The sequence below is a fragment of the Mesoplodon bidens genome (genome assembly GCF_964165515.1).
Source record: "Mesoplodon bidens genome assembly, chromosome: 12".
Taxonomy (NCBI): Eukaryota; Metazoa; Chordata; class Mammalia; order Artiodactyla; family Ziphiidae; genus Mesoplodon; species Mesoplodon bidens.
The window spans coordinates 2,142,427-2,154,883 of NC_138168.1; the positions used below are offsets into that span (position 1 = coordinate 2,142,427).

The 12,457-nt window shown below is 42.4% G+C and overlaps 1 protein-coding gene across 2 annotated transcripts in view; it reads right to left on the bottom strand.

Annotated features, from left to right (window-relative positions):
* LOC308626157 (BCL-6 corepressor-like) overlaps positions 1–6,455 on the bottom strand; it is an 18,894-nt gene extending 12,439 nt beyond the window's left edge. Inside the window, exons 1-4 of one of the 2 annotated variants that reach the window (XM_081250975.1) lie at positions 6,146–6,455; positions 5,551–5,839; positions 4,998–5,037; positions 4,059–4,292 (exon numbers count right to left, since the gene is read on the bottom strand). The gene's annotated coding sequence lies outside the window, so the exon portion shown is untranslated. Of the gene's footprint in view, positions 1–4,058; positions 4,293–4,997; positions 5,840–6,145 lie in introns of both variants that reach the window. The other variant, XM_081250977.1, reaches the window with a different exon arrangement.
* Positions 6,456–12,457: the final 6,002 nt, after the last annotated feature.

The window sequence follows — 12,457 nt, forward strand, 5'->3', positions numbered from 1 at the left end:
GGGATATCAGCCCTCCCGCACTGTTAATGTATCTCAGATGTCTACACGTTCTTCAGGGCTGTGACGTATGTGCTGGTGCAGAAAAGGGGGATGTCTTTTGCAGGGGACTCAAGATCAAGAAAACGAGATGGACCGGCCAGACTGCTCCCACTTGATGTTAGGAAGATAAGGTGGCCACGTAGTTAGAATTCTGCAGGGGAACAGTCTATATATTCTATGGGTTTGCGGATCCACAACTTTTATTTTTTCAGTAATGCCAACCAAGCTCATAAGAGACTGACATATCATCCAGAATGCCAGTCTACTCGTTTTCAATGGGGGATAAAGCTGGTCAGTGACCAGCATGGTTAAGTCCAATAACCTGGACATAACCATGTATGATCTCAACCAGTAACTCCTGCATCTGGTTTCTAATGACAATTCCAAGAACATAAGACCCACTCAACATTTAAATCCAAATTTTCAGATGACTCCAAAGCTAAATGGAAATGATTTGATATTGAACTCTAAATTTGCATTATCTAGACTATCTCTTACCCAGGTGGGTAACCCAGAATCGACACTAAAAGGCTCCTGCTTTCCCAAAAATCACAGGGCATAAAAATGAAAAGCACTGGAAAGGCAAGACCCCCAGTGAATTTGCAAAGCTGCTCTTGTGTCCTTTTCTTTTTGACCTTGAAGCCAGGAGAAATTCTAAAAATACAAATGTATTCATTTTTAAAACTTGACTTTACTGAATATTGTTCAGATCCTCAAGCCTACAAAAATAATTTTATTTTTTTTAAAATGCTCCCTGCCTCAAAGGAGTTTACAATCCCTTAAAGGAGACAGATGAGTCAATAGATTAGCAATATAGATACTATGTGAACACCAGTAAAACTGCCTAATCCATAAAGAGTCGGGGGAGAGGTAGGGTTGGCCAAGTTGATCAGAATTTATGATTCTAGGGCTGAATCTTGAACATGGGTAGAAGTTAACCAGGTGAGAAGCGTGGGTCACGATACTCTAAGCAGAAGAAGCTTTATGGGCAAAGGCAGAGGCTGAAAAGCACAGTGCTTAGGGGACCTACAAGCAGTTCAGCTTGCGTGGAGGCAGCATGAGATGAAAGTCTGGGCTTGTAAGCAGGAACCATGCCAAGGAGTTTGGACCTGATTCTTAGAACTCTGAGAACCACTGAGAGATTTAAGCAGGTTGTGATGGGATCAGATTTAAGTTTTAGAAAGAACCCTCTAGCTGCAGGACTGAAGAGGGTTTGAAGGGAGGCAAGGCACGAAGATACTACATAGTCTCTACATAACCCCTAGAATAGTGTCACTAGGGTCTGGACTAAGGGGGTGGCAGTGGGGATAGAGGACACAGGTGATGAGCCGTTAGAGACGCTGACTTGACAGAGCTTGAGGATGAACTGAGTCCTTGAAGAAGGTGAGAGAGAAATCAAGGAGGATTCCCGGTTTAGGGTTTGGGAGACTGGGTGGGTGGTGATGCTGGCCACTGAGATAGGAGCAGCTTTGGAAAGATGATTTCCCTTTGGAAATGTCGGATTTCAAGTGCCTGTGGAAGGCCTAGGGGAGAATGCCCAGCATGCCCAGGGCAGTTGTTTATCCCCACTCACCTCTCACATCACCTGAGGGGCTCTCCCTGCCTGCCTCCAGCCTGGAAGAAGGTCCACCAGATTACTGACATCTCTGCCCTGTGGGCAAGGACCAATTTCTTTTCATTTCTGTATCCCTGCTCAGGCTTTAGCACACAGTAGGTCAATGTGTATTTGTTGAATTGCCACAAATTTACAGAAATACACTTCTTGGGGAATGAATAAGTTGCTATTACAGATGGAAGACCAGAAAAACAGCTATGAGCAGAAGGCCAAGGAGACACTGCAGAAAGTGCTGGAGGAGAAAATGCGTGCAGAACAGCAACTGCAGAGCAAACAGGTGTGGGGATGCTCCATAATCCTTGGGGCTGGGACCCCTGGGGCAGTCTGGGTGGCAAGGGAGCCAGCTGCACAACCCCCTGGAACCCCCAAGGCACCACCCCCTCCTCTGATCTCCCTCAGCGGTCCCTGGCTCTGGCCGAGAACAAGTGTGAAGAGTGGAAGAGCCAGTACGAGAGCCACCCCCAGCAGGCAACTGTCCCCTACCCTGCCAGCCCAGTAATCATGAATGCCGTCTTCCTTCTCTTTTTCACGATGTGCTACATATGGATTTTTTTAAATGAGATTTAACCAGCTTTTAAACCTTTCTTCTTTCTAACAATATTAGTACTCTCTGACTCTCCAAATGCGCCTTTTAAAGTTGATTTAATTTATGGAAAAATCACCCTTCATACTTTCCCTTTCTTTTTTAAACCTCCCCATGGTAGTGTAATGTAGTAGAAGGAGATTTGGCCTGGGAGTTTGGACACCAGGGTTCTAGCTGCAGTAACCCACAGTTACACACGTTAGATTATTAAAGAAAAAAGTAACTTACAGAAATGTATGAGGCCATTATGCACATACACACAAATATATATTCACTCATACATCCATAAAAAAGTAGTCTGCAAGGTTCTATAAAATGTTAAAGGTGTTCATCCCAGGGTGGAGGAGATATACGTTAACTATATTACCCTCTTAAATTTTTACAGTAAATATATATTACTTTTATAATTTAAAAAACCAAACTTTTCATTTTTAAAAACCTAAAACATGAAAGAAAACTGGAAAACCAACAAAATTAAAAAAATCCCTAAGTCTGAGGCAACGATTTTTTTATCCGAGTACAAGTGATGAATGAAAACACTAAGAATGGTGTGTGACACCTTAAAGTATAGAAAAAAATACAGTAAGGCAAATAGGCATTAAGATAATAGAATATAAAAAGTTACCCAGATATATTCAGACAATGGACTACTATTCCAGTAATAAAAAGAAATGAATGACTAATATGAACTACACGGATGAGTCACAACAACATGAGGAGCCAAAGAAGCCACGTGCAAAAGGGTACTTATTGTATGCTTCCATTCATATGAATTTCTAGAATAGGAAACACTAATACATAGTGAAAGCAAGCATGTCAGTGGTTGCCTGATGCCAGGCCTGGGAAACGGACTGTAAAAGGACAAGAAGGAACTTTTTGCAGGTATTGGAAGTGTTCTGTATCTTGACTTTGGCGATGACAATATAGATATACACATTTGTCAAAACTTATCAGATTACATGCTTAAAATGGGTACACCTTGTTGAATGTAATTCATACTTCAATAAAGTTGATTTTAAAGTTAAATTAAAAAGTCACCTATGGGGACTTCCCTGGTGGCACAGTGGTTAAGAATTCGCCTGCGAATGCAGGGGACGTGGCTTCAAGCCCTAGTCTGGGAAGATCCCACATGCCGCCGAGCAACTAAGCCCGTGCGCCACAACTACTGAAGCCCACGTGCCTACAGCCCATGCCCCACAACAAGAGAAGCCACCACAGTGAGAAGCCGGCGCACTGCAACAAAGACACAATGCAGCCAAAAATAAATAAATTAATAATAATTTTAAAAACAACAGTCCCCTAGATGTCTGAGTGAGACGGAGTTCCTTTAAGCTTTCAGTCCCAGCTCTTCTCTGAAGCCTCCCCTCATGCACCCTGGCAGCATGGGACCACACTGCATCTCTTTAACACCTTGTATTTATCGGTTCCATTCAGATTTGATGCTTGAAAAGTTTTGTATATTTTATGTCTATCTTCCATTAAACTTGGTTCCTCTAAGGCAGGAACAATCATCTCTTTCATAAATTGAGACCATTACAAAAACAGAATTATGTTCCCTTTCCTCTCAATCAGGGGAATTTGAAGTAGGATTGATGAAATCCTGGACATCATAAGCAAAAATGTCATTTCTGCATTTTTATGGCCAGAGGGTCCTGTGTTTTCATCAGATTCTTGAAGATATCACAGAGCCCAACAATGTTAAGGCTCTCTGCTTTGAATCCATGTGCTTTCACCCAGCTCTATGGTACAAGGCACCCTGCCCCTGGGGCAATCTGTCTGTGGTCCCTGCAAAGATGATAAACCCACATCAAAGACACTTACTCTTCTGCATGTCAGTAGACTCTACCGCCATCTCTTCCTCCACAACGATGTCACTATCGCCATCTTCAAGATTCATTTCTGTCTCATCTAGAACACTGTCTTCTTCCTCTTCCTCCTCCTCATCTTCCTTGGAAACATCCTTTAATGTGGCAAGTAGTCTGTTGTAACCAGAAACTTGTTCTGGTTCACTCTATGCTTCACTTTCAGAACTTGAAGTATCTATAAACTCTCTGACTAAAAGGAAAATGGGGATTTTGAAAACAAAAATTATATTGTTCTTGTTGCTACCCCACGACTATCATCAGGCCCACAGTGGAACCAAGTTCAGACTTTTCTAAATAAAAACTAGCTTTTCTGCAAATATGCAATCCTATCTATTCAACCAAAACCTAGCACCAAATTTGTTTAAAACAGCGAATCTAGCTATGATTCTAGAAGCGCTTCCTCTTCTTTGAACTGCTAATGTTCCACATGGGAAGACAGCAAACTAAACACATGGAGCTTTAGGTTATAAGGCGATCTAACCTATGTGTCAGACATTTGGCACCTTTAAAGGAGCAACAGGAAAACTTACAACAAAAAAGTGTACTTTATTTCTGAGTCTGTGGTAATGAAATAAGACCTTTGATGATTTTGCACTCTATTTTATGTTAAGCAAACATGACATTCCCTCTTAGGATTCACCAAGAGCCCTCTGGTAAGCCTCCTTACCAGGTTCTAACAGGCTAATCTCTCAGGACAGTTTCACACTCTATACTATATTAGTTATCACCATGGCATTTTAACAGACATCTGCACTTAAAACTAAGCAATATTACTAAAATATAGCTTACATCTAAAATCAAAAAGAGTGGAAATGTAGCCAAACTTTATTACCATATATAATCTTAAAAGTAACAGTCCAGAATCTACTATCATAAAGAAGGTATAAAGCATTACCAGTTGACAAGTCTGTGCTTTTGCTTCCTTTCTGGAAACCCTGAGAAGAAACAGGCAATGTTAAACTTTAACTACTAGTATGTAGCAATTAGGAAAAGTCTAATGATACAACTTTAAATGAACATGGCAGACTATACCGTTATAAATACATTACATCTATTGTCAAGTAAAAACTCCATATGCATTTGGACAGGTTTTGGAAGGATATGCCAAATAGATAATAAGAGACGAATGAAAAAGTCTAACAAGACCACATGACAAATACTACAGTCACACAGTAACAGGCTCGCATCCAAAAGATGGGAAATTTGGGCAAATAAAAGCCCTCGGGGTTCACCTTTTCTAGCAAATTTCTTAAGTAGACTATCCCTCTAACTGTTGAGAAAGCAGCCCAAAGGGGTGGGATGAGCACTAAGATCATAACTGAGAGTCTGGACACTTCTAGAGGAACCCACAACTACCCAAACATTACTTTCCTCATGGTCATTGAATAGATAGGTGATGTCGAGGGTCCAAAGCAATTCTTTTTTTATTTTTTTTAACTTATTTTTGCCTGCTATGGGTCTTCGTTGCTGCGCCCGAGCTTTCTCTAGTTGCGGCGAGAGGTGGCTTCTCTTGTTGCGGAGCAGGGGCTCTAGGCTCGCGGGCATCAGTAGTTGCACCACCCTGGCTCAGTAGTTGTGGCTCGCGGGCTCTAGAGTGCAGGCTCAATAGTTGTGGCGCACGGGCTTACTTGCACCGCGGCGTGTGGGATCTTCCCGGACCAGGGCTCGAACCCCTGTCCCCTCCGTTGGCAGGCGGATTCTTAACCACTGCGCCACCAAGGAAGCACCCAAGCAATTCTTTAAAAACATAGAAAACGAAAACAACCTTATAAAATCTCTGCCCAGTCGCCACACAGGAGGCGTGCCGTCTAGCATAAAACCACAGGCTCAACAAAGGGTAGGAAGACTGGTGAAGAACCCCATCTCAGGCGGGAAGCCGCCAGGATCCCCGGGCGAGCTAGGCCGGCGCCGGGGCAGCATGGGACGCGGCGGGAGCTGCCCTGTCACTACCCCCGGGGCACCGGCGGACCAAACGCGGGGACACGCGGGCTCCCACCGGGAAAGGACGCCGGCAGCGCCGGTCCCAGCCTTGCCTCTCCATACCTGTCATAGAAGGGATGCTCCTCGCCGAAATCCCTTAGATGCTTCTTCTGCTTTTTAGTTAGGGAGTTGAGCAGCTGGCTCTGGCGCCGGCTCCGGCTCCCGCGTTTGCCCGTGGGGAAGACGTCAAGTCAGCCAACCTCCAAGAATCGCGTTTTTCACCTGGAAGTAGTCTCGTCAACCCACTCACGCGGGATTGCCAACGGCGCTTTACGGCGGAAGCAGGGTGCCATAAAGCAGACACGCTTTACGTCGCGCTTGTACGACAGGCGTTAGAACTTCCTGTTTCCCATTCCGCCCCCTAGCGAGGCTCTTTGGAAGCACGTGCACGCATGCGCAGCTTTTCTCTGAGCCCCGTAAGGCAGGCAGGCAGGGAGGCTTCGGGCTTCCCCAGGTGGGCAAATGGGTGGGTGTACTTCGTGCGTCTGTTTTGGCTGTGAGAATCAGCCTGCATAAACGTGTAGTAACTGAGATGGTTGAATGCAGTGCCTTTATATTATGCCATAATACAAATACCAACTAACATTTAAGGCTGCCGGTGCATCTCCATTCATCCTCACAACAGTAAACAAATAGGCCTTGTTAATAAGCCTGATATTGGAGATGAGAAAGCTGATGCTTACAAAAGGTTACATACACACTAGCAAGAGAGGAGATGGAAACCTAATTCTCTCTGATGCGACCACAGGCTCTTCCCAGTAGGATCTGCCACATGCGTGTGCTACGTGAAGAATGAGGACGCAACGCTGAGATTCCCGCCCTTACCCTAACCCCCTCATTGCCTGAAAGTATCGCAAGGGCCCTTGGTAACACATCTGTCCTGGCATTTTTCATGTTATAAAAGCAAAAACACACCCAGAGAGGTAAAGTGACTTTCCTAAATCACCCGGAGAGTCGATGTTAGAGAAAGCAGTAAAACTCAATAAAGTGTCTCAAAACTGAATTGGGGCAAATTGGGATGGAAAACTTTTAAAGGGTAAGTAACTTTTCTATATCTGGATCGTGGTGGTGGTTACACCTGGTATACAATTACCAAAATTAATCAAACTGTACCTTTGAAATTGGTAGATTTTAATGCAAGTAAATAATAATCTCAATAAACAAAGAGGTAAAAACAGTGCAACTGGACTTAATACTCTAGAGACAGGCAGAGTGTGCAGGGATACTTAAAAACCACAGGATAGGGCTTCCCTGGTGGCGCAGTGGTTGAGAGTCCGCCTGCCGATGCAGGGGACACGGGTTCGTGCCCCAGGGATGGGAAGATCCCACATGCCATGGAGTGGCTAAGCCCGTGAGCCACGGCCGCTGAGCCTGCACGTCCGGAGCCTGGGCTCCGCAACGGGAGAGGCCACAACAGTGAGAGGCCCGCGTACCGCAAAAAAAAAAAAAAAAGAAGAAGAAGAAAAAAAGGAGAGCTTAGAAACTTTCCTTCAAATGGGCCCCTGCTATGATACCCTGAGCCATTTGATACAAAACCTCAAGGTACACAGAAGACTTTGGGGGCCAGTCTGATTCTTCCTTCTCCTATTACAGAGAAAGAGGAAAACATCCTTTTCTGTCCAAACATACATCATCTCTCCCCCTCTCTACCTCCTGAAAGAGCTCAATTCCACATACACTGTTTATTCTAGGCAGTAGGCTGGGAATACGGAACAAAACTCTTGGCATGCTATATTCTATGTCCTGTCTCCTAGAAAGTTGTAGTTTCTGTTATCTTATTAACCACAACTTTCATTTGTCTACTGTTTGGCTGATTAATTCGATTCAACAGGCATTTACTCTTTTTTTAAAAATAAAGTCCAATATTCTCGACTGTTTATTCTATTTTATTTTATGTATTTATTGGCTGCGTTGGGTCTTCATTGTTGCGCATGGGCTTTCTCTAGTGGTGGCGAGCGGGGGCTACCCTTCATTGCGGTGTGCAGGCTTCTCATTGCAGTGGCTTCTCGTTGCAGAGCAGGGGCTCTATGCATGTGGGCTTCAGTAGTTTCAGCACGTGGGCCCTAGAGAGCATGGGCTTCAGTAGTTGCGGCATGTGGGTTCAGCAGTTGCGGTGCACGGGCTCTAAGGTGTGTGAGCTTCAGTAATTGTGACTCACGGGCTCTAGAGCGCAGGCTCAGTAGTGTGGCGCCCAGGCTTAGCTGCTTCGCGGCATGTGGGATCTTCCCAGACCAGGGCTCGAACCCATGTCCCTGCATTGGCAGGTGGATTCTTAACCACAGCACCACCAGGGAAGTCCCAAGCATTTATTCTTAATAAATGAGTCTGTGCTGGGGAATCAAAGTTAAATAAGGCATGTACTTGGTCCAGTTAAACTAAATATATTAGCACTTTGCCCATTTTCTAAGAGGAAAATACAAGTCCAATATGAGGTTATTTTAACAAACAATTAAATCAATAGTATAGCTAGGGAGTGTTTTCATTTATTACTCTCCATTTTATCTTTATAAAGAGGTATGCTACCCTGTCGTTCAACAAACTCACAAATGGGAATGCAGCAATTTTTAATAAGTATGAGAAATAATGTAGGCCAGCTATTCTTCCTCTCTGAATGGTGGACTCTAAATGAATCTAAAGCATCATCAAAAAAATACAATAAATCAAAAAAAATGAAGCATCATCATAATGACCATCATCTGGGTAAATTATGCTGTCGAAATAATATGTTAAGGAATTTCCTCTTCCTAATAATAAGGAATGTTACCTGATGGGGAGAGAGAATTTGGGGAAGAGCAATAATACAACATGATCAACAGATTACATTTTAGCAAACAAGGACACTCATTTGTTTACATATTTTACACTGCTGTTGCCTAGACAGAGGAGGCACCTGAAGGTATATTTTACTAGCGTGGGTCACATAGGAGTCTTCTAAGGAACTGGTTTAAAAACATCGTTCCAAAACTAGTAAAAAAATAAAAAGTTATTTCCACTGTAGATTTGAACCTGTAAGTAATCTATAGGTAAATGTAATCTAAAAAAAATTAAGGCAGCCTTAATGGCAGTTCTTTATATAAGAAAGAAATACATACTTGCTGAAAGCTTTTACAGCATCACTAGCTTGCATCCACTAATAAAAACAGCCTACACTTTTTTTTTACATCTTTATTGGAATATAATTGCTTTACAATTTGGTGTTAGTTTCTGCTTTATAACAAAGTGAATCAGTTATACATATACATATGTTCCCATATCTCTTCCCTCTTGTGTCTCCCTCCCTCCCACCCTCCCTATCCCAACCCTCTAGGTGGTCACAAAGCACCGAGCTGACCTCCCTGTGCTATGCGGCTGCTTCCCACTATCTATCTATTTTACGTTTGGTAATGTATATATGTCCATGCCACTCTCTCACCTTGTCACAGCTTACCCTTCCCCCTCCCCATATCCTCAAGTCCATTCTCTAGTAGGTCTGTGTCTTTATTCCTGTCTTACCCCTAGGTTCTTCATGACATTTTTTTTCCTTAGATTCCATATATATGTGTTAGCATACGGTATTTGTCTTTCTCTTTCTTACTTCACTCTGCATAACAGACTCTAGGTCCATCCACCTCACTACAAATAATTCAATTTCGTTTCTTTTTATGGCTGAGTAATATTCCATTGTATATGTGTGTCACATCTTCTTTATCCATTCATCCGATGATGGACACTTAGGTTGTTTCCATCTCCTGGCTATTGTAAATAGAGCTGCAATGAACATTTAGGTACATGACTCTTTTTGAATTTATGGTTTTTGAATTATGGTTTATGGTATATGCTCAGTAGTGGGATTGCTGGGTCATATGGCCGTTCTATTTGTAGTTTTTTAAGAAACCTCCATACTGTTCTCCATAGTGGCTGTACCAATTCACATTCCCACCAGCAGTGCAAGAGTGTTCCCTTTTCTCCACACCCTCTCCAGCATTTATTGTTTCTAGATTTTTTGATGATGGCCATTCTGACTGGTGTGAGATGATATCTCATTGTAGTTTTGATTTGCATTTCTCTAATGATTAATGATGTTGAGCATTCTTTCATGTGTTTGTTGGCAGTCTGTATATCTTCTGTGGAGAAATGTCTATTTAGGTCTTCTGCCCATTTTTGGATTGGGTTGTTTGTTTCTTTGATATTGAGCTGCATGAGCTGCTTCTAAATTTGGGAGATGAATCCTTTGTCAGTTGCTTCATTTGCAAAGATTTTCTCCCATTCTGAGGGCTGTCTTTTGGTCTTATTTATGGTTTCCTTTGCTGTACAAAAGCTTTGAAGTTTCATTAGGTCCCATTTGTTTATTTTTGTTTTTATTTCCATTTCTCTAGGAGGTGTGTCCAAAAGGATTTTGCTGTGATTTATGTCATAGAGTGTTCTGCCTATGTTTTACTCTAAGAGTTTGATAGTTTCTGGCCTTACATTTAGGTCTTTAATCCATTTTGAGCTTATTTTTGTGTATGGTGTTAGGAAGTGATCTAATCTCATACCTTTACATGCATGTCCCTGTCCAGTTTTCCCAGCACCACTTATTGAAGAGACTGTCCTTTCTCCACTGTACATTCCTGCCCCCTTTATCAAAGATAAGGTGACCATATGTGTGTTGGTTTATCTCTGGGCTTTCTATTCTGTTCCATTGATCTATGTTTCTGTTTTTGTACCAGTACAATACTGTCTTGATAACTGTTGCTTTGTAGTATAGTCTGAAGTCAGGGAGCCTGATTCCTCCAGCTCCGTTTTTCGTCCTCAAGATTGATTTGGCTATTAGGGGTCTTTTGAGTTTCCATACAAATTGTGAAATTTTTTGTTCTAGTTCTGTGAAAAATGCCAGTGGTAGTTTGATAGGGATTGCATTGCATCTGTAGATTGCTTTGGGTAGTACAGACATTTTCACAATGTTGATTCTTCCAATCCAAGAAAATGGTATATCTCTCCATCTATTTGTATCATCTTTAATTTTTGACTCTTAAGGACATTTGGTTTGTTTTCAGTTTGTGCTAATGCAAATCATGGACAGGAATCCTGCTGTACCGGTTATTCTGGTGCATTTACACAGGGCAGGGGTAAGGGCTGCTGGCTCACAGGCTATATATATACCTTCAGTCGATGGAGAGGCTAAATGCTTTCCAAAGTAGTTGTGTCGATTTGCACTACAGTGTAAGCAGGGTAGAAGATTCCCATAGTACTCCAGGTCTACAATACCTGATACTACCAGATTTTGTGTATTTGTCCAGCTCATCGGCATGTAGTTTCCTTGGTTTTGACTCACTTGTCTCTTATTACTTAATGAAGTTGTATGCTTTTCTGTGTTTACTGGCTGTTTGGATTTCCTTTTTTATGAGATTTACGTCAACTATTGTTATTTATTATTATTTATTTATTTATTTGTGGCTGTGTTGAGTCTTCGTTGTTGTGTGCAGGCTTTCTCTAGTTGCGGCGAGCAGGGGCTACTCTTCATTGAGGTTGCTTCTCTTGTTATGGAGCAGAGGATCTAGGCGTACGGGCTTCAGTAGTTGTGGCACGTGCGCTCAGTAGTTGTGGTTCGCAGGCTCTAGAGCGCAGGCTCCTTAGTTGTGGCACACGGGCTTCGCTGCTCCGCGGCATGTGGGATCTTTCCGGACCAGGCTCGAACCCATGTCCCCTGCCTTGGCAGGCAGTTACTTAACCACTGCGCCACCAGGGAAGTCCAACTATTGTTATTTTGAATTCTTCTCCATTTCCAAGTAATACTCTTACATGACTATTTTCTCACTAAATTGGAGGCATTATCTGTTCATTTTCTAACTTACTAGTAAGTAAGGGTTTAGTTCCTTTACACTCTTTCCTATGTCCACACTGCTCAGTAAAGTTATGTCATCATGAGTTATTCCACTGCTCATGATCTCTTTGACTTGTAGTCATATATTTAAAAACCTACATTGTTGATCAACTAGAAACTCTCTCAACGTCACGCTTTGTAAAATGAGGACATTCATACCATCTTTCCTTTTTTCTACCTCCTGTCTACCTTCCAAACCTAGCTTTTACGTTGTCAAAGTTGAAATTTATATTCTGTTCTATGTGCAGTTAAGTCTTCTGTTATTTGAGAGTCAGTACAGAGTAAGGTTTAAGAGAACAGGCAGAGAGCCTAAACTCAAAGGCTCGATCCAACCTTAAATTACGTACAGCCTGGGTAAGTTCCTTCTCTGACTTAGCTTCTTGTTCTCAAAAGTGGGAATGATATTAGCACCAACCTTATAAGGCTATTCAGAGGATTAAATGAGTTAATATATGCAAAAACACTGAGAGCCTAATATATACTAAGTACATACTAGTATCCAATACATTTCAGTACATACCAAGTTAATACTA